We start from the raw sequence: 21,997 nt of genomic DNA on the forward strand, positions 1-21,997 counted from the left end.
TCCCACCCTCCACCCTCACCCGAAGTCATGAATGTGTAGAGCAGACCATGCTAAGGAGTTGTTTCAGAATCCAGGAATCACCTACCCATCCTCTTCCAATTTTAACTCTCACCACTGCTATCTTCTGCCCCCAACTCATATTTTCCATGTATATCACGGACTTGTTTTCAGTACATTAAAAATTACCTTTAAGTAGTTATACAAGGGAGGTGTCATTTAACAAAGCAGTATGTGAATACAACACATCTTGATCCCTCTCCAACCCACCCCTTCCCTTACATTTTGTTTTGACTCCTCCTCCTCTGTACTTCATTGTCTACCTCTTTCCCCTTAGCCCTGCTCCCCCTTAAAAGTACCCATTTTTTGGTGCTTATTTTGTTGGGTTTTGACAATCTTTCTAAACATTTGTATGATTTAAGCTCTCCATAGTGTCTCTTATAATTCAATTAATCCATTGGGAACTGCTTTCATACCATCTAGCATGTTTACTTATAGATTTATAGGGACTGCAGAGAAAGAGAGACAGAGACAGAGAGACAGAGAGGAAAAAGGAGAGAAAGTCTCCTTCCTGAATACACATACTTTTCTAAAGCTTCTATGGGTTGAGCTTTGTTTGTGTCGTCCTCTGGGTGAAGGCTGCCAGTGTCCTCTGAAACACAAACGGGCGACTGGCATGGCCCGCATCACCTGGCAATCCCAGAGCTCATCTTCCTTCATGTGGGGAGTGTGAGACAATGAATTCAGCACCTCCCAAGTATAGTTCCTGGAATTCCCAGCTTGTTTCTTGATAACAATGAATAATTCATGACCAGATGATTTATTCATGTCTCTAGATAAGCTCTGTTACAGGCTCACTTGCTCACTTGATTCTTATAAGCAGAGTTCTTTAAAAAAAAAAAAATCAAGCATGATCCAAATGGTTGCTGGGTGCTGGTGGCTCAGGCCTGTAATTCTAGCTCCTCAGGAGACTGAGTATTGAGGTTCAAAGTCAGCCCAGGCAGGACAGTCAGTGATATTTTGATCTCCAATGAACAGCAAAAAGTCAAAAGTGGAACTGTAGCTTAAGTAGTAGAGCCTTGGGTACCAGAACTCAGCGATAGTGCTCAGGCCCTGAGATCAAGCCTCAGAACCAGCACACACACACACACATACCCCCACACAAACCCAAACAACAACGACAAATGATCCCAATGGTTGGCTTTCAGAAATGAGCAGGAAAATTATTTTGCTTTTTCAGGTTCAAATAACTTTCCTGAAAATGTCACCTCTTCATTAAAGATGAAGGTTTTAAAAACTGACAAATCTCACATTTACATTTCTTATCTATCTCTTGTTATCCTTCCTCTTAATTTACTTAATTATACATTGTATTTTGTTTCTTCCCATAGAGGTTCACCAGTGTTCAATATTATTTGATAGCCATCCCCAAGTTGAAATAGAATAAAACTTTGTCCCATGGTACAATGGAGTATGGTAGAGTGGTACAAATTTCTGGTCTTCAGAAAACATTTCATATAAATCGTGAAAGTACATTATTTGGTAAAGAGCGGAGGCATTAAACCCTGTTTACTAATGACTTACTAACCCAGCATTCCTGGCTTGTCAGCATAGGCACTACAGGGTAGCATGGCCATATATGTTAACATTGGTGGCCGACTTTCACTTTTTTACCACTTTAGGAGAATTTATGAAGACAATGTCATTACCAACAAATAAATGAAATCAGAGGCTATTTGTAGTTTTAGTTTATCATTGTAGGCTTACTTGTATAAAAATATAACTACTGAATTATAATGTACACTTATCAACACAGAACTATTATAAACACTATAGGAGTCCATTATTTCAGTGCTGCCAGACATCAACTGTGCGTGCATGTTGCCTTTCTTTCACCCACCTTTCTTACACAGTATCTGGGGCATGTGCCTAAGCATGGAAATCCATAAAAAGTATGGGGGATATACTGGGTAAACTTTGATGACTAAACAGCTGTGGCTATTTTCCTTCATTGAAGAGGATCTTCCTTGTTCTGATACTAACATGATAAGTTCTTGGCCAACGTAAGTGTCAACTGTTTAAGAAAACAATGTTAATTCCATATAGTGGAGCTTGAAGTCATTGTTTGATAGATTGCATTGTCTTTTTGATTTTAGCTGAGACAATTTAACACCAACCCATGCCTTTACATGGCACTCACAGATGAAGGAGTCTACTTAAGAACATGGCAAGGCTTTCCCAGAATGCAGCTGGCTCTCCCACGCCTGTTGTTGAAAGATATGTCTGAGCCTATCCAGTTCTAGACCAAATAGGGACTGGCTGGTGCTGAGGTGGTTTCAGAAACATAATTAGATCTGACTGCCACCTGTCTGCCTGGAGATAGCCTAGAGGAGCAATCTAACCACACATCTAACCAAGATTTTTCACCCTAATTCTACTTTTAGCCTTTCCAGATGGAGAAAGAATATATTTGTTTCTCAATAATCATTTAAAAAAGAAGGCATCTATGAAACAGAGAGAATATTTTCCAGTAAAATTTTGGCAGCTTCTTGTTCATCAGAGGGTGCTAGTATCCATGGCACAATAAGAGAAAAAAGTTGTGAGGAACGTATGAAAAGAGGTTTCTTATAAGTCTCTGGGGTTGTCTTGAAGATTAATTTTAGTAGAGCTCTACTTTTCACAGTTGTCCTAGTGTGCATATGTTAGTAGCATGCTATGATGTGTATATATTTGATTAACCTCTATCCATCATTTCTTGAGAGTCATGTAGAATTTGCTACACTTGCAGCCCAAGAAATATTAATTACATTGATGGATAGAACACAAGAAAGATCTTTTTGAATGTGCCAAAACTGACCAAATGCACTGCCTACAAATAACATAGTAAGCTCTCAATCGTCAACCTGCTGACCCAGGAGTATTTTACAGAATGCTTTGTGTGATCTCTTTAACTTTAGTAGTCCAGTGATTTTATTGGTGCACTTCTGAGAATCTGAGGTGTGACTACAGCAAGTCTCAAGTTTGCTGTTAATAGTTTTATCTACTTAGAAGTAATTGAGATAATTGTAAGTGGGATGGTTGGCACTATTTAAGAACTGTTCTGGTTTTAGTACATCCTGCTGAATAGAGGTGACAGTAAATGCTAATTTGCTTTGAGCACAGGAGTGTTCTGTATGTAGAAAATCTACCCTCATGATTTCTCACTATCCTCTTTTACTTGGGGCAGGAGTTTGGTGCTTTTGTCTTGGTCTGGTATGAAGGGGTAAATTGCTTAGAAGAGTGAACTCAGAGGCAAAGCCACATATTTTAATGTAGAGGTCTTGGAGAAACTCCAGAAGGGAGCAATGAAAATGATTAAATTGAAGGCTGGCAAATAGGACCTCTGAGAAAAGGCTAAGGGAATTGGAATTATTTAATCTAGAAAGAGAAGATAGAGGAACAACCCAATAATGCTCAGAGAAGGGAGGCTTATTATGTGACGAATGGCAAGCAACTGTGCATTCTTTCTTCTGGGTCCTAGAATAAGGGGAAATGGAAATGAGGCATTCATTCTCCTTGAAATTAAAGCACACATACACATGCACACACACATATATTCTTTACAGAAATGAGTGAGAATTGAATGTAGTACTAGCCAAAAATTTGATGAACTATTTCTCTTGAGAGTTTAAAAAGATGTGTTCTTTGAAAACAGGAGCTGAATATCTGTTCATTTCTTATTGTCCAGACCTAATGCCTTATTATGTATATGTTTGTTTAACAGAATTAAATAGACTGAACTAGCAAGTTATGTGTTAGAAATAAACGTTTTTACTGTAACTAGAGATCAGACCTATCTATGTTGCCTACTCTGGGTATGGTATACATAGAGCAAATACTCACTAAAGATGGAAAAACATGATAACTTATTAAATATTTTATGCCAGGACTTCATCTCATTCAGTCTTTTCAGTAACCTTCAGAGAGGTATCTATTCTTTTGCTCATGACCTTGAGCTTCACAGATAGAAAATAATGTTCAAAATCGCTAGATGTAGTGGTGGCATCATCACATTATGAATTCAATTCTCTGCAACCTACAGGAGGCTTCTAATTTTGCTTAGGCAATGAGGTAGGATTCTTTTGCCAGATCATGAGTTTCTGATTAGCATTGGAAAGTCTAGTTAGTTTCTGTGTTGGGAGTACATAGTGAAGTAAGAGGAAAGGACTGGAAAGAAGTCAGATGTTTTCTATAGAATTTTTTATATTTACCTGTTTTACACTGTGTATTCATATAGCCTCCAGAATAAGTAGTTTATTTGCAAGCTAATAGAATTTCCCCTTTGTATCCTAAATATAAATAGGGACACATGTATTCTAATCTCAATGAGGATTTATTTTTTATACAGTAAAATTGAGAATGCAGTATTCTATTGAGAGTTGATGCTCAGAGAAGAGATAGAAAGGTGGAGATACCCTTTGAATGAAATAAATGTTTCCCTTATTATTCTTTACTTCTTTGAGCATCTGCACTTTTACATCTGTAAAATAAAAACTTTTTATACTACTTTTATGTACTGCAAGAAAGAGTAATACGTTAAGTATAAAAAAGTAGAATTTCTTGGGATAGGTGACAGTGGGGAGCCAGGAGGAACTCTTTATCCTCTCAGTCTTTCTGCCTCAACTTCCTTAATGTATGAGGAGGCACCAGCATAGACATACTAGTGATAAGAGGAAAAGCATTTGGAACAATTTTCTCCAGCTTCAGCAATCCAGAATTTTAAGACAACACCAGAAAACTGAACATTTGTATCCTATTTGTTGTTGTAACAACCAAGCAGAGTTGCTCAGACGCTGAAGTCTTTTCTTTTCTTTTAAAAAAAAATTCTTGATAGGTCTTGAAACTTAAAATCTGTGTGGTGAAACAAGTTGATAGTTTCTCTGAATATACTTCATTTAAACCTGTGCTTCCTTGCAATGTGGACTATCATATGAGAGGATTAAGGAATCATTATGTAACCTGAAATAAGTGCCATGCAGGAGAGGAACACAGATAGTACTAGCAGAGGACATGGCTTAGTTCAGACTGCTGTCTATGGGGAAATTTACTAAGTGCAGTTGGGGATGGGAGTGATTCCAGAGGAAATGTGAAATACCAATGAGGTTGGAATAGAGAGGTGAGTTTGGTGGGGAAGTATCTGGGCACATGAATTGCAGTGGTGGTATGTTAACGTAAGTGGCCACATTCCTCAGTGTTCCAGAACTTTATAATCTCATTTTTACAATTTTAGTAGTTTTACATAAAACATGATGACAATATTTATGCCTCCAAAATCAAATATGTTACAAATCAGTTTTGAACCTGTATTCCACCTTCTTTGGTTCTCCACTTTCCTGCGAAGTTAAGTATTTAGAGCATATGACTAAGGTAGGAATCAAAGTTCTGGGCTTTCTTGGTTGTGTTAGTTTGGTTTTCATTTGAATGTAGAAGGGAGCCACTGAAGTATTTTATAATGGTGTGTGTGTGTGTGTGTGTGTGTGTGTGTGCGCGCGTGCATGCACGTGTGTAAAATACTGATTTGATAAACTGCCAATTCATTGTGTGGTTACTATGACTACCACTGTGGCTGGTTTTCTAAGCATCTACGAATGGAATGGAGAAGAGAATCTTCCCAGGTAGATGCAGGACTTCTGACATTGCAGACAAAGACCAGACCCGTCACAGCCCTAGGACTTATATATTGGTGACTGGAATATATCCCTTTCCCCTTTGCTCTGTGGCACTGCACATCTGCTATAATGTGGGTGTAATGTTAGATTACTGTCAGCAATTAAGACATTGACTTGAGTTACATGGTTAGATTATGAAAAATAAAATCCTGAGGGAAAAGGTCCCAGAAAGTCTTGATTTTTATTGGAAGAAGATAAAGGGCTGGACGATAGAGGAAGACAGTTGTGTTGGGGTTCTCTAGGGGTCTAGGAGGAGAAACCTTTGACAGAAAGTAGCATAACCTATCCAGGACAATTTGAACAGAAAATGTACTTACTGAAGGAAGTTGTGCCCAGAAATGTTCTGTAACAGCCACAAGAATCGGGTTAGAGAAAACAGAACTGAACATGGGCTTAGTGAAGACATACCTTGGGGACAGAAAGCAGTTGGCGCTTCTGGATGCTGCTGCTGGGGAGCTATCTTCACACCATCTCTCCCACCAGTTTTGCCAGAATGAAGACATGGCAGACCTGGACCTGTGCTTCTAATGGTCATTAGCTTGTAATTCAAAGTCAGCTGGGGGCATGTCTGGTACACAGACCTTAGTCAAGTGCCCCCTAATGGCAAGGAGGACTAGAATGTGAATCCCTGGCAGTTGTACCTTTACTGAGGAGAGGGAGAGGCTTTCTTCATGGATAGGGAATTTTCCCAACCACAGTATAGAGGTAATTAATTCATTTCTTAGCCCAAGAGGATAGAATAGGAAGTAGCCAAAGAAGACACAATTTCAAGTCGTATCATTTTTAAAATTGTTTATACAATCCTAAAGTTTCCTTTCCTGAATCCAGTTTCTCTTGTGGGAAGGTAAGGCAAAATACAGACCCAGTAAATAACAGTCACATTCAATTTAGTTAATAATTTAAATATTTTCCCATTTTCTTTCCTCCTCATCTTCTTCCTCCACCTCCTCATCCTCCTCTTCTGTCTCCTTCCTTCCCTTTCTCCTTTCTTTCTTTCTTTGTCCCTCCCTTCCTCCCTCCTTGTTTCCTTCCTTCCTTCCTTGTTTCCTTCCTTCCTTCCTTCCTTCCTTCCTTCCTTCCTTCCTTCCTTCCTTCCTTCCTTCCTTCCTTCCTCCCTCCCTCCCTCCCTCCCTCCCTCCCTCCCTCCCTCCCTCCCTTCCTTCCTTCTTCTTCCTTCCTCCCTCCCTCCCTCCCTCCTTCCCTCCCTCCCTCCCTCCCTCCCTCCCTCCCTCCCTCTCTACCTCCCTTCCTCCCTTCCTCCCTTCCTCTCTCCCTCCCTTCCTCCCTTTCTCCCTTCCTCCCTTCCTCCCTCCCTTCCTTCCTTCCTTCTTCCTTTCTTCTTTTCTTTCTTTTTGTCTATTTTTGGTAGAATTTTCCAATATAGCTCAGATTATCCTTTGAACTTGTGATTCTCCTACTTGAGCCTCCCAAATGTTGGGATGATAGACATGAATAGCCAAACTGGGTTTTAATTCTTTGTCAAGAGGGCTTTATCCATGATTTATTTCTCCTCAGGCAAGCTTTGTTTTCTCTATTTCTTTAGCTAAGACAATAAACATAGAAATATAAAGACTCTTAACCAAAGTCCCAGCAATAGTATGAAACTAAGAATATAGATACAGAGCCATTTCTTCAGGCTCTTTCCTAGGAAACAATCTTTCTGCGTATAGGAGCTATTTTTTTGTTTCTTCCAAGTTTTTATAGCACCTATTTGCAGTAGTAGCAGTGGTAGTAGAAGTAATAGTATTAGTTAGTAGCTATATAACAGCTAGGGTAGCTAAATTATTGGGGTGTGTGTGTTTGCATAGGTATAAGTAAAAGGATAAATGCATAAATAGATAAGAGGAAAGGGGAAGGTCTTACTCCAAAGTTCTCGCATGGGGCAGAGAAATGGCCCCTCAAACTGCTATCTTCTCTACAGTAACCACACAGTAGAATTTTCTTCCTAAATTATTGGGGTGTGTGTGTTTGCATAGGTATAAGTAAAAGGATAAATGCATAAATAGATAAGAGGAAAGGGGAAGGTCTTACTCCAAAGTTCTCGCATGGGGCAGAGAAATGGCCCCTCAAACTGCTATCTTCTCTACAGTAACCACACAGTAGAATTTTCTTCCCAGGAAGCCTTTATAACTGATTCTTGTCATCACCATGAAAGGCAGGCAGGTTGGCACAGAGACCCTTCAATAGATGCTCTGTTCTTTTTTTCTCATCAACATCTATGCTCCAGTAAGCCATGTTATTTCCTAAAGACCAGGAGAGCCAAGTGGGTGTGACCACTCCATAAGCACTTTAGGACTGAAAATTTGTATAACATTCTTGAATAGTCCTCCTTCAAACAACAACTTCATATTATTTAATAGTGCTCTTTGTAGGACTGCAATCTCTGGGTTTGCTTTGAAAATTTAGTATTGACACTTGCTATGTTCTAGAAATTAGTTCTAAATGATAATTGTGCTGCACAAATGAGGCAGATTCCTCTTGTGTAAAGCCATAAGCATCCTCTATTTATTTGGCAGAGCTTTGACATCATTGTTTCAGCAAATAACAGGTTTGTAGGCTTCAGTTTATGATCGAATCGGATTATGTCCTTCCTTTTAACTGATTTAAATTCTCTGCTTCATGAAGTCTGATAGATGTTAATGTGCTATAGAAAAGCAAATAGGCTTTCTGACCAGGTATAGCTATTTTTCAATTATTGAACTTTTGGGAAAAGATGTTTCTAATTTAACCAGTAATTAGAGATGATTGCGGTTAAAAATTGAGCTGAACATCCTGTAACTTCCTAGTGGTGTGTTATGATGGACTTGCTAGGTCTGGATAGAGAATAGTGATTAGAGTCTGATTGCGAATGGGACCCTCCATCCCCCCTACCCCTGCCCCAACTACAGCACAGTGTTTCTCCCTACTGGGTTTCAGTCACTCATTCCTACATCACTTTTGAACCCTTTTTATTAAACCTCAAAACAAAAAGCTTCCTCAGAATAAGGTGGCACGATTCAGGAAGAATTGTTTTCTCTGAGGCTGCCCTGAAGGTGACTGTTAATCATTTTATTTGAAAATTCAATATTGCTGAACTCCCACACAAATTTCAGCCTGCGAGCTCCAGGGAGTTTGCTGGCCCTTAAGTATGTCAGATTTATAGCTTGGTGTTCCAATTAAGCAAAATGCAAGGGCTGAATCCAGGAGAGGAAGGACACAGTCATGCTACAATATAGAGATAAAGGTTGGCTGCTCATTTTTCTAATTTCAGGCAAATCAGCAGGCTCTGAAAATGAGACAAAATTTAAGTTCTGCCTTAGTAGGCTATATCTGTCCACTCTAACCTTCAGTGGATGGTTGGGCCATGGCCTGGCTTGGGATATGCGTAGTTCTTTTGCTTTGAATGATAGAATATCTTAGTCAAGTTTTCCATGCCAAAATAAATATGCCCCAACTTGGTAGTATTTTGCAAAATGGCTTTCAAATCACTGTCCTATCTCTTCTCAGAATTCCTAAAGGTAATGGAAGTTGATATACTATACCTATTTGACAGATAAGGATGGAAGGTCAAAGAGACAGAAGTCAGGCAAATTGAGAACACTTTGGAGTCAGATGGTCCACATTCTCATTCTACTTTTGTCATTTGTTTTATGAGTAGAATTCCAGGTCCTCAGCTATGTAATAACATTATCCCAAGAGAACCTCCACTTTGGAAGTTTTCAAGGGAAAATGAATTAGCATATATAACATGTTTAGAACAATGTCTATCACATAGTAAAGCTGAGTAAATATTGTTGTAATTTACCATTCTAACTACAGTTGTTTTCTGAGTTACAATCTATGTGATTTGGGTATGTTATAGAGTATAGCTCCTTTCATTATTAATCAAATGTGCTCTTCTGAAACAAATTCAGACACATGATGAGAAAATTTATCTTGCTTCTATTAGTGAATTTTTTTTTAAATCACGTGGTCATGCAACAGTAAAGTTGTTGTGGATCTCCCCACCCCCTTCTCCCGGCCCCAGGCTTGTTTACTGCTCACAAGGAAACTAGAGGAATAAAGAAAATGACTGAATAGTACACCTCTGGGGAGGGTCATGGGAGGATACATTGATCTGAACCCTTTGTCAATCAAGGAGGGATTCTTTGGAGAAGCACCTGGAGATGGATTTCTAAGGCTGATAGGTGCTTCCATTTGTTAGAAAGAAAGGGCTGAGATATGTAGAAAACGTCTGACTTCAAGACTAAAAGAGAGGTTGAAAACTAAATGAAAGAAAGAATAGGCAACATAGACACACACATACACACATGTATATACATCCATATTTATACCTGTTTCTATATACATATGTATTGTATACATATGTAAATAATACATATAAATTTGTTATATAATAAATGTGTGTATTATATTACAGTTATGCATATTTATAATGTGACTATATATGTATATATGTGTGCATATGTGTGAATATATGCATGGAATATATACCTTCTCTCACGGATCAACTTGTATAGAGTGATTTCTCTATTTGTCCTTAGTGCTTAAAAAGCAAGATGGCATGTGACTGCTCACCAATAACAGGAATACTGAATAAATTTTGGTACCCTTCCCCCACTCCATGGATTTCTCAGCAGCCATTAAAAAGAATGAATCACAAGTTACAGCTGATTTGCAGCTGACTTGCCATTTTCATGAGTTATTATTGAATAAGAAAGCAATTATGCAGAGAAGTGTGTATAATATGATCCTAGTTTAATAAAACAAATGTAGACAAACAAGCTCCCCTGTGTATGTTTGAACAGGATTAGAGGAGGGTGCAGAGAAAATAATGAAGTACAAAGTCTGTGTTGTTAACAGATTATCTTACTAGAGAGGAGCTGATGATGAGGGAGGAGTTAAGTAGCATAAAAGGGGCCAAAGAGCAACTAAATTAAAAAAAAAATCTTCATTAAAGGAAAGCACTGTGACAAATTTATTTAGATCTGTGTATAAAAATAAAGAAATAATATCAATATTAGCATAACTTAAAGAATAAATGTGAGTTGTCATCATTGACCCATGTCTGTGATTCCAGTTACTGAAGAGACTGACATCTGAGGATCACAATTAAAGGCAGCTGGGCCAGGAAAATCTATGACACACTTATCTCTAGTTAACCATCAAGTGGTAGAGCATAGATTTGAGGACAAAAGCTCAGAACAGTACTTAGGCCCTGAGTTCAAGCCCCAAGCATGTTGAGTACATGTGTGCACACATGCACATACACACACACATACATACACACACCAATGTGTATGCTTAACGATGTAGTTAGTGGGTCCCTTTGTTTCATTAAAATTAGCTATTAAGTGGATAATCCATCTTGCATATGATAGAAATGAGGACTCCTGGTGAAGTCAGTCATTATGAGGTTCAAAGCAAGTGGAGCTTCAACACATTTGCTGACTCAGCTTCTAGGACTGCATGGTCTATTGTAGTTGACAGACACTAGGCATATATGGTGCTGGAACATTTGAAATATACCTAATCCAAGGTATCATCCACTGTTAAGTCTAGATTTCAAAGACATAGTGCACCTTTGAACATCAGGGAAAATAAGATAGTAAAACAGTTCACTAATGCTTTTATATTGATTACATGTTGAATGGAAATTATTTTGGACCTATTGGGTTAGGGAAGCTATAATATTAAAATTACCTTCATCTTTTCAGTTTTTAAACGTTGCTACTAGAAATACTAGGAAACTGAGATGACAGATTGACAAATTTTTACATAATTTGATGGGAAGAAATGGTATATGTTATTGGAAAAAGATTACCTTTCAAATGGGATTTTCTTTTTTAAGAATTCATTTATTGTTATTGTTAGGGTAATATATAGCGGGGTTGTGGTTATATAAGTCAGTTAAAAGTACATTTTTTTTTGAACAATGTCACCCCTTCCCTTGCTCTCTCTCCTAGTTTTTCCCTCCCATACCTATCCATGAGTTGCAGTTATGTAGTTCATTTTCAAAATAGAGTCTCATGAGTAGCACTGCTACATTTGTTTACAGCCTTTGTCCACCATTTATGTGCCTCCCCTTTCAGTAAATGTGGGTCATTGATCATCTGCCTCAGTATTTCTGGGAATATCCTTGAAAAACAAACTCTCCAGTCCCATCCGATACTGAATCATAAACTCTGGATATGGGGTACCTCAAAGTGTGTCACATTCTAGGTGATTCTGAAGTGGGAGCCATTACATTAAGACATGGCAGAGTCTGAATAAAAATCATAATATTGGAAACCAAGGCGATTATATCATCAGTGTCAGTTTATGAAGAAGCTTCACTACATACATAGCTTATCTGGAAGGCAATAAATTCAGCATCTACAAAAGCATGGGCTTTTAGTGAAGGGTCATTTCTGAGGAGAAATTCTGAGCAAGTAAATGGTGGTTAAATGGTTCAATTACTTTCAAGTTTCAGCATCAGATACTGAGCTGTCATTATTGTGTTTCTTCAATAAGTGTGATTTTTACCTGTGTGACAGCCTGAGAATCAAAAAGTCATGTGTGAATGTGGCATTTGGACCCATTTTGGATGGTTTAATGACCTCACTTTCTGAAGAAAAAAAACAACAACTCAGTTATCATTGGAAAGAAAATAGTATATATTTATCTATTGGTTTGAAACCGGTTATAAAAAGATTGCGTTACTGAGCTTTCCCTAGCTTTCACCTAGAAAATAAAATTTCTTTAGCAACAAACTTTACTCCTTGTAATTAATTTAGAATGATCTTTGAGAGCTGCCTACTTCATGGCTAAGAGATTACACATTATTTTCATTTCCTCAAAATCCTGTGCTTGGATGAGCACGTGAGAATGGAACTCATGTCCTTATGAGGGAGAGTTGGGCTTGGGATGTGAATTGTGCGTATCAATAAAGTGTGTGTGTGTGTATGTGCACGCACACACAAACACACAGCACATTTCATAATGGAGATGAAACAGAAAACTTCTGTATGTTCAAAGATACAAAATGCCTTAGAATTTAAAAAGAAAAAAAATGTAATGGGTAGGTTATTTTGATATGGGAACATATGATCAAAGATCCAGATTTCCTGCTGACATTCCCAGGGGTTCCATAGAAATGCATTATTAGACATGCCCACAGATAAAATTTTTCTTTAATGCATAACTAACAATGCCTGTCACCAGCTCATAACTGTGAAACAGAAATGTTGACAAGATTAGTATAAGTAGAAGTTCACAATCTATGTCATACATTCTGTAGTTGGGGAGATTATTTGAAATTCTATAAGCAAACATTAATTACCCACCATGTTCTAGCCATTGTATAGAAATAGAATGTAGAGAAGATATAGATTTTCCTCCTATTTGGATGTGGTAAAATGAGATACTGAAAATGAATAACAGTGGGATAAAATTTATAATGAGTAGAATAGAGTGCATGTGCGGAGGGGATTTAATCTAGTCTAGAAGCCTTGAGGAAGTGATGTGTCATAGTGGGAGATGTCAGGGAGATGAAAAGCCTTAGGCAAAGGAGCCACCTGAGAACAGCTTCTAAGTGCAGTGAAGGCTCAGGGCATCAGGGAGCATTGGTGACACTGCAAAGTAGAGGAGAAAAAGGGAAACAAAACAAAAGTAGAGACAAGAGGAGGACACTTTTAATGCATTTAAAACTCATACCTGTGGTTTGGGATTGCATGTAAAGGATCAATCGCATGACCAGATTTAACTTTTAATTTGTTAAACTTTAGATCATCTTCAACGTAGATCATGAATTAAAGCAGTAAAGAGGGCAGTGTTGGTCAAAGTGGACCAACTGAATCAATGTTCCCATGAGTCAAAGATGAGAGGCTGGACAAGAGAGGTGGGCATGGTGAGTTGACAGGAGGGGATGGATGTGATGATTAGGCGAGAGAATCAGTAGAACTCTATTCTGTTATGTTAGTGAGGGAAAAAGTCTATGCAATACGGTAAAGGTTTCTTAATTGAGCAAATACAGAGAACGCTGCTAAAGGATTTAAGAAAAAGTGAATCATATTAATCTAAGAAATTTTGAGGGCTGGGGATATAGCCTAGTGGCAAGAGTGCCTGCCTCGGATACACGAGGCCCTACGTTCAATTCCCCAGCACCACATATACAGAAAAAACGGCCAGAAGTGGCGCTGTGGCTCAAGTGGCAGAGTGCTAGCCTTGAGCGGGAAGAAGCCAGGGACAGTGCTCAGGCCCTGAGTCCAAGGCCCAGGACTGGCAAAAAAAAAAAAAGAAAGAAATTTTGAGTTGATGTAGGCATGAATCACCTGTGCAGAGGCAAACAGGGAACTAGAAATGACTGAGTTGGGCATGGAGATGTGTGAATCTGACAAATGAATGTTCACTGAAACCAAGAGCGAAGTGAGGTTTCTCTGAAGCATTTGGTATAAGGCAAAGAAGAGGACTGTTCTTTAGGCAGTACACAATACCATGGATCAACTTAGATGACTGAAAAGAAGAATCCAAACAATAAGAAAATAAAAGCAATAGGAACGCAGGGCATAAGAGCAGTAAAGAAAGAAGGCGTTTTGGGTTTTGGAGGAAGCGGTGACAGTGTCCTCTGTGAAGCAACTGGGATGGTGACAGAGTAATGGATTAGTCAAAGTCATGAGGACCTTGACAAGAGCAATTTCTTAGAGGTGGCAAAAGCCAGGTTGGAGAAGGCTAAGGAATGGTTGGGAAGTAAGGCTGTAGAAATGAAAAAAAGTAAAGCCAAGAGAAATTATGAAGTAGGGAGAAGCATGTTTAAACACTGGTGGGAGAGGATCATGGGGGAACTTGAATATAAAATAAGGAAGGGCATGAGGATAATTGGTCATTTCCTTTCTTGAGGAAGAAACAGGGTCTAGAATTCTGTATTCTTAGGACATTGAGATTGTCTTGTCATGTCATAGGTAAGAGGAAGCTGGAAGTTTCTGTCTGATAATTTACATTTTTCTGAGAAGTGTTAAGGATGTGGTTCTGCTGAGAATTTTAGGAAAAGAGGAGAGAGGAAAAGGTTGAAACAGTCACTGGGGAGAATATAAAAGCTAGCTGGGGAGGCATAATGAAATTGTTGGACAAGGTTGACAGTCCAAGTGAGGAAAGTGACTACAATTTATAGCAGTAGCAATTTGATTGCTTGTGTGATCGTCCCCTGCAGAGCTCAACAATATTGTGGAAGAGAGCTCCAGGCAGAGAGTCAGCATTTAATCGCAGTGTAAACTCAGGCAAGACACCTCCTGACAATAGGATTGTTATATTAAGTTCATGTATATGAAATGTTGAGACTAATTAGTATATGGTGGATCTCTACACGTATTAGCTTTTATCTTGGCTTGGACTCTGGCAAGCACTTGTAACAGCTGAAACAATGGAAAAAGAGATATTAGCCCAGAGTGAATGACAATTACAGACTAAAGAGTTCAACTGAAGGAAAAGTGGAGACATTGACGATGGAGATCACTGCATTGTTTGTGTTTATTGGAAGTTGTCCTGGGTATGGAATCCTGGCCACAGATGCTAGTTTTGTTGACAGAATTAAAATGCTAATGGATGGGATACTGAATAACTTTATCTAAGCTCCTATTCTCTTTTGGCTGTGGTACTTAATATATAAGGTAGGGAAGTATTGGTTTTTTTTTTTTTTTAAGACTTTAGCTTGCAGCAGTCCCGTGACACTTCCTGTTCCTGAAATCTTGTGAAATAGAAAAGTTCTCAAAAAATGAAAAAAAAAATTGAGAAGCAATATTAAGGGAATCCCCTCAAGTTAAGGCAATTTTGTTTAAAGGCTGTAAATTTGCTGTTTATGTTCTTTTCCTTGAGGTCCGCAATGCAATTTAAGCCAGAAAAAAAACAACAATCAGTCTGGACGAAGCTTGAATTGCTGCAGAATAAACAGCCTTTAAAACTGAACTTTGAAAGGAACTCTCTGCATTGCTGATGTATGGAGACTCTCAGAGGTGCTGTTTTATCTCAGAGAATACATTTTGTATGGTCATTCAGATCATGCATTGGGACCCCAGCCTTGTATCATAAACACCAAATGGACTTTAGACAACATTTGCTTCTAGGTAGTTCAATGGCTGAGGCTTTCTATGGTTGAATGTTATGGAAGATCCCACTGAGCTCTCTGAAAATAGGAAAACAGTTTCATGAACAAACAAAGTAAGATTATAAAGTTAGGCCTGCCATTTCCTCATGGGAATCTAGAAATAGTCCTCTTATACTTGTCTGGGCCAATGATTTTTGCTTGACCTTAGAGGAGAGGATAGAGAGAAAAGTGACACAGGCAGCTCATCTTTGACAAAAACACTGCCACTCTTACTTCAAAGATGTCTCCAGATTCTTCTGTGCTCCCAGTAATTGTCAAAAGAAGATGGCAATAGTTTAGAAATTTTCAGGATATTGATCATGAATGATTTAATGACAATGCGTTTTAGAGAAAAAGAGCAAATACTTGGCAAGGTGACCATGGATAGAACCCCAAGGAACTGAGTTTTCATTGTTTTTTTTTTTGCCAGTGTTGGGCCTTGGACTCAGGGCCTGAGCACTGTCTCTGGCTTCTTTTTTGCTCAAGGCTAGCACTCTACATCTTGAGCCATAGCGCCACTTCTGTTTTTTTCTGTTTATGTGGTGCCTAGGAATTGACCCCAGGGCTTCATGCATGCTAGGCAAGCACTCTACCACTAAGCCACATTCCCAGCCCCCAAGGAACTGAGAAGGAACAGAATCCTGAGAAAGGGTTGCAGATAAGTGGTTATAGAAATGGGAGTAAGTTTCTGTAATGGAAGTCAAGGGAAAGGAAGGCTTTAATAAGGAATAAAATATTGCCAGAATATGGAGAAAATAAAGTTTGAAAGCATCCATGGAATTTAGCGCCTAGTAGGTTCTGAGTGATGTTGACAAAGGCAGTTTCTATGTCATTGGGAGGATGAAGCTGGAACTCAGTGATTTTTAAATGTGATGTTTGGGGAAAATATATGTTGATCACCTATGTAAGAAAGCTTATAAAATGCTTGTAGAATAAAATAATAAGGATGGCTTACTGAATGAAATTTTTCTATGTAGTCAACATTGTGTTTTGAGAAGTAGGTGTGTGTTTATTTGTATGCCTCTCCACTGACAGAAAAGACTTGGTAATATAGGAAAGATTTCCGGTTTTGAGAAGTTCTGTATCTTCATGCAGGAAGTGAATTCTGGAACTTGATAATTACAGCAGGAAATGATGCTCTCAGGGCCAGCAGTAGTGACTTGACTATTGAGCATGTGAGAAATCTGCAGCATCAGCCTCCAGCCAGACTATCAAGATCAGCATCTACCTTTCCATGAGAAGGAAAATTCTTGTTAAAGAGAGTTAGTTAAACTCCATTGTCACTGTATTTGATTTTGGTACCCTGGGTGTTGTATATATGTTTGTCTGAATTAGGGAAGAAAGGGGATCATCAAAATGGTGAGACAAAGGAAAAAGGGCAAACCAATGCAACAGCAATACTTACAAAACAATACGTTGTAAAATAACTGTGCAACTTGGGGCAGGGGAGATTGGGGAGGAGGAAAGGTATTAGAAAAATGAGGGAGAAGATAAAAAGTTTGACAAGAAATGTACTCACTGCCTTACGTATATAGCTGCAACCCTTCTGTACATCATCTTGACAATAAAAATAAAAAAAATAGAAAAGATATTTAGTTAGGATAGGAACAAATCAAATTCTCATTTTTGTCAAGGAAGACTGTGAAAATAATAATACTGTGTGATTTTGCTGGAAAGCCATGAGATGGAAGAGAGAGAGAGATAGAGACACACTTATACACACACAGAGACAGAGACAGAGAGAGACAGACAGAGAGACAGACAGAGAGAGAGACAGAGAGAGAGACAGAGAGAAAGAAGCAGCTTTTGAGACTCTACTGGGTATCTCAGAGAACTTGGCTGGAGTAAAAATCCAGCATGCTTTGTGGTCTGACATGTGGCTGTCTCCAAAGTAGAAGGCACACATTTAGATTGATCGAGGTTTGGGGGTTTTGCTAGACAACTGGGAATCAGCAAGAAAAAGGTTGAATTAATGAGCCACAGGATCTAAGCTGGAAAGGGAAGTCAATAAAGATCAATAGAAAGTGATAGATTGGATGGAAATAGCATCAGTCATAATCATTGATAGACATGAAAGACACTACACTGCTGTAACACTGGATGCTTGTCATTTAAGAACCATAGCCTCTCTCCATCAGAATTTTTTTTTTTAATAACCCACTGAAAGCATTCACTATTGTGAAAGCTTGGCTTTGAAAATCTGAGGCTGCCCACCAAGGTAGCATCCCACTATTAAATCTACTACAGTTTCCAGATCTTTAAAATGCAAATAAACTTGTAAAATCTGATTGAAGTCTTTATATTTTTTTTCAAACTTTAGTGAACTCTTTCCTTTATTTTTTTGCTATTTCTGGGGCTTGAACTCAGGGCCTTGCCACTGTCCCTGAGCTTTTTTTTTTTTTCTTTTCATTCCTTTATTGTCAAAGTGATGTACAAAGGGGTTACAGCTTCATATGTAAGGCAGTGAGTGCATTTCTTATCCAACTTTTTACCTCCTCCCTCATTTTTTCCCTCCCTCCCCCTCCTGATTCCCCTCCCCCCAAGAGCTGTACAATTGGTTTATACCATATAGTTTTGTAAGTATTGGTTTAGCTTTTTATCCTTTGTTTCTCGATTTTGATATTCCCTTTCCCTTCCCTAGTTCCAATACACATAGATACAGTATCCCAGGTACTAAAATCACTAACAGTGACATCAGGGGTAAAACCCCAGGATAGAAATATAAAGGAAAAGTAGCATAATTTCACATGGTATGAAGTCTATAAAAGATCAATACAATGTTTCCTTTCCTTCATGAATGTCTTTTTAAATTTTTTATAACCATTTCCAAAATTTCCACAATACTGAAATTGTGTTGCGAATGTTACACAGATTTCTCACCCTGAATGTTTATTAACTTTGGAACTTCAAAGGACTTTGTTCCTCCCTATGACACTATTTGCCTTAAAAAATAATTTAATAAGCTGGTCACTAGTGGCTCACACCTGTAATCCTAGCTACTCAGGAGGCTGAGATCTGAGCATCACCGTTCAAAGCCAGACTGGGCAGGAAAGTCCAGGAGATTTTTATCTCTAATTAACCACCAGAAAACCAGATGTGGTGCTGTGGCTCAGGTGGTAGAGTGCTAGCCTTGACCTGAAGAGCTCAGGGACATCACCCAGGACCAGAGTTCAAGTCCCACAACCAACAAAATAATAATAATAATAATAATAGTAAAAACAATTTAATAGTTTTGTCCCTATTAAGAGATTAAAAAAATCTGAATATGAAGAAGCTATCTTGCTAAATGTTGTTGTAGTTTACTGGGCAAAGAATAGGCTGGTAATTTAATTTGAGAGTTCAGAAACGAGATGGGGAACCCAGAAAAGGATCCTGCTGATTCATTATTCATTTCTGGATAGAATGGCAGGTTATGCACTCTCTTGAAAGGAAAAGGAAAGAGAAACAGTTTCAAGAAAGAGGAAAGAGAATGGTGACAATTGGTGGTATTTGAGAGTGAGGAGGTCAATTTTAGATATGCCAGAAATATTTTACTTCTTGTAATAAATGTTAAATGCATACATTATAAAATAAAAGAATGAATATAAGACCACATTTCTGAGCCTAAAGGAAGAGCCAAGCTTGAAATAGAAACATGTTATAAAATATTTACATTTATTTCTCCCAAGTGTAACTAGGAGATACTACTAGGGCCAAGTTTGTCCTGTGGAAGCAAAACATCTGGTGGAACTCCACTGACCTTTAGATACACCCAAGTTTTCATCTGAAGCTCATTTCCATTCCAAATGGCACAGTATAGCCCTAGGGATTTTACTTTCTGGAGCATTTGAGTAATAAAGAGAATTTTGCAGCACTTGCATTTCACATGCAGGTTTTCAAGCCAACTGAGTTCTAAACACTGAGTTAGGCATTTAAAAACATTTGCATATCTGGGTTTGTCTCTCTGCACCAGAAAGTTTAGAGTGAGATCCTGAGACCTAAGAAGGTCTTTGATCCAATTCGTTGTTTTTGTCTGAGCCTTAGCAGAGACACTCAGCTAGGGCAATAGAAGAAACATTGAGGTTGTTACGGGTGAATCAAAATGAGAGCAAAGAAATATGTCCTTTAATCCTAACCAGATCTCAAGTTATTGTGATATCAGTACACAACTAGGTCAGCTTCTTATTGTAGTCTGTTAGTAGCAGTTGAATTGGTAGCTTTGCATCCATGGTTCTTTGGTGCTATAAGAAGTAAGGATCTAAGTAGGGAGAGATACTGTATTTATATCCCCATTGGTACTCTTGCCTGTAGTGGATTGAATAATGCCCTGTCAAAGAGTCCATATCTCATATCCTGGAAGTTATGGATATATCACTGTACATGGTACCAGAGTTTGCACATATAACTAAGCTAAGAAATTTGTGATGCAGAAATACCCAAGATTTGCTCAAGCCATTGTGATCATAAGGATCTGTAGGAGACGAAGATGAGAGGTGAGAGTTGTTAGTAGGAATGATGCAAGAGGATGGAGTGGTAATTGTGAGGGGTCGTGAGCAAAGTAACTCAGGAAATGTTTAGAAACTAGAAAATGTAAGGAAAAAAGCCTCTCCTTCACCCCCCACCCCCACCTCAGCACCCCAGTCTTCTGGAATGAATGGGACAGCCTTGTTAACCCTTTCATCTCAGGTTACTGACCTCTAGAACTGTATCAAAAATAAATTTGTCTTTGTTCAAACAATGGGATTTGTGGTTATTTGTTAAGAGGCAATAGGAAGGCAATAGGAATCAACTTGTAGATGATGTTAAGGCATGTTATGTCTAGATAGAAAGTAGAATTTCCCAGTGGATTTAAAGAGATTTCTAAGCGTGTGTGCGTTGATTGCTAATGCTGTTAGCAGTGGTCTTAAAAGGAAAAGGCTTTGTGCAGCCTAACCATGGCTCAAAATGGTCACTGTCCTCACAAGCTTGCCCTCACGGCAGCCACTTGACCAATGGACTATGTTAACAACTGGGATGGGTTTGACAGAAACATTTGTGGTTTGCCTTTAGCTGCTTTATGTCTACTAAAAAAAAATCAAGGATGCTTCACTGCGCTCAGAATGGTACCTCAATCCACTAGATTTGGTTGAGTCCCCTGCTCAAATCTGAATTTGTAGGCAGAGTTTTAGAGTATTTATATCCTGCAGGGAAAACATGGAAATTTATTTATGAATTGTAAGTCCTGGCTTGCACTGTTCATTTGCAGAAATCAAAAAGTACATCGTCTCTGCCAACATGCAGGTTTTTTTTTTTAATGCCCACGCAGATCCTAGACTGGCACAAAACAGGAAAAAAATGTGTACATGTTTTAGGCTTGTAAATTGGTTGCCTTGTGTTGTCAAGCAGTGAAAGAACACCCAGGGCACAGGAGAGATATAAAGCCACGTGGTCCCAGTTGAACAACAGAGAGGATGGAGTAGCGTGAGTGACTAATTGCTCTGCTAGTTTACAACTGTTGAAAAATCTCAGGGAATAAAGTATGAGTCAGATGATTTTTGTAGATTTAATGACAAGCTTGAAACGACATTGGCATTGTCTCCAAATTAAGGAAACATTTGAAGAAAGCAGAATTCACATTAACTAGTATGAAACCTAAATCAATGAAGAGAAGGGTGGGGGAAGGGAGAAGGAGGGAGGGAGAGAGAGAGAGAGAGAGAGAGAGAGAGAGAGAGAGAGAGAGAGAGAGCACACCAGGAGAATAAATAAAAACTGTCATGCATGCAGTTAAAAGTAAATTTCCATGTGTTTGCGGAGGCAGTCAAGGAGATCTGCTCTATGCCTACTGTATACTATCCACAGTGCTTCTTCAGGACAAAAAAATTGATTCCAGCTATTAATATGAGAGAAATGGCATATTAAGTAAAAATGGATGAATCTGTGCAAGGCTATTTGTTTTCCTCTCAAATACATGCACTTAGGGAATGTGACTTTTCTCACCTGATTCCCGTGGAATCTCTGTAATTTCTGGTACCTATGATATTACATGTACTGAGATGACTTCAATTATTGCATCTTGTTACCAGGGGATAAAGTTTTAGATGGAATTTTGCTGAGTCTTGCTCTATAATAATCATGAGTCAATGCTGTTCTGTTGATTTTTCTCTCAAATAACTTGCATGCAGACACCGGTCTTTTTCATTAAAAAAATTCAGCATAGCTTTCTTTTTTAGGAGTGCCA

General features: G+C 38.5%; 1 protein-coding gene across 2 annotated transcripts in view; it reads right to left on the reverse strand.

Annotated features, from left to right (window-relative positions):
* The window catches only part of Vwc2l (von Willebrand factor C domain containing 2 like), a 142,577-nt gene that overhangs the window by 495 nt on the left and 120,085 nt on the right, over positions 1 to 21,997 (reverse strand). The gene's annotated exons all lie outside the window — the stretch shown is intronic.

The sequence above is a fragment of the Perognathus longimembris genome, chromosome 4 (assembly GCF_023159225.1).
Source record: "Perognathus longimembris pacificus isolate PPM17 chromosome 4, ASM2315922v1, whole genome shotgun sequence".
Classification (NCBI taxonomy): Eukaryota; Metazoa; Chordata; class Mammalia; order Rodentia; family Heteromyidae; genus Perognathus; species Perognathus longimembris.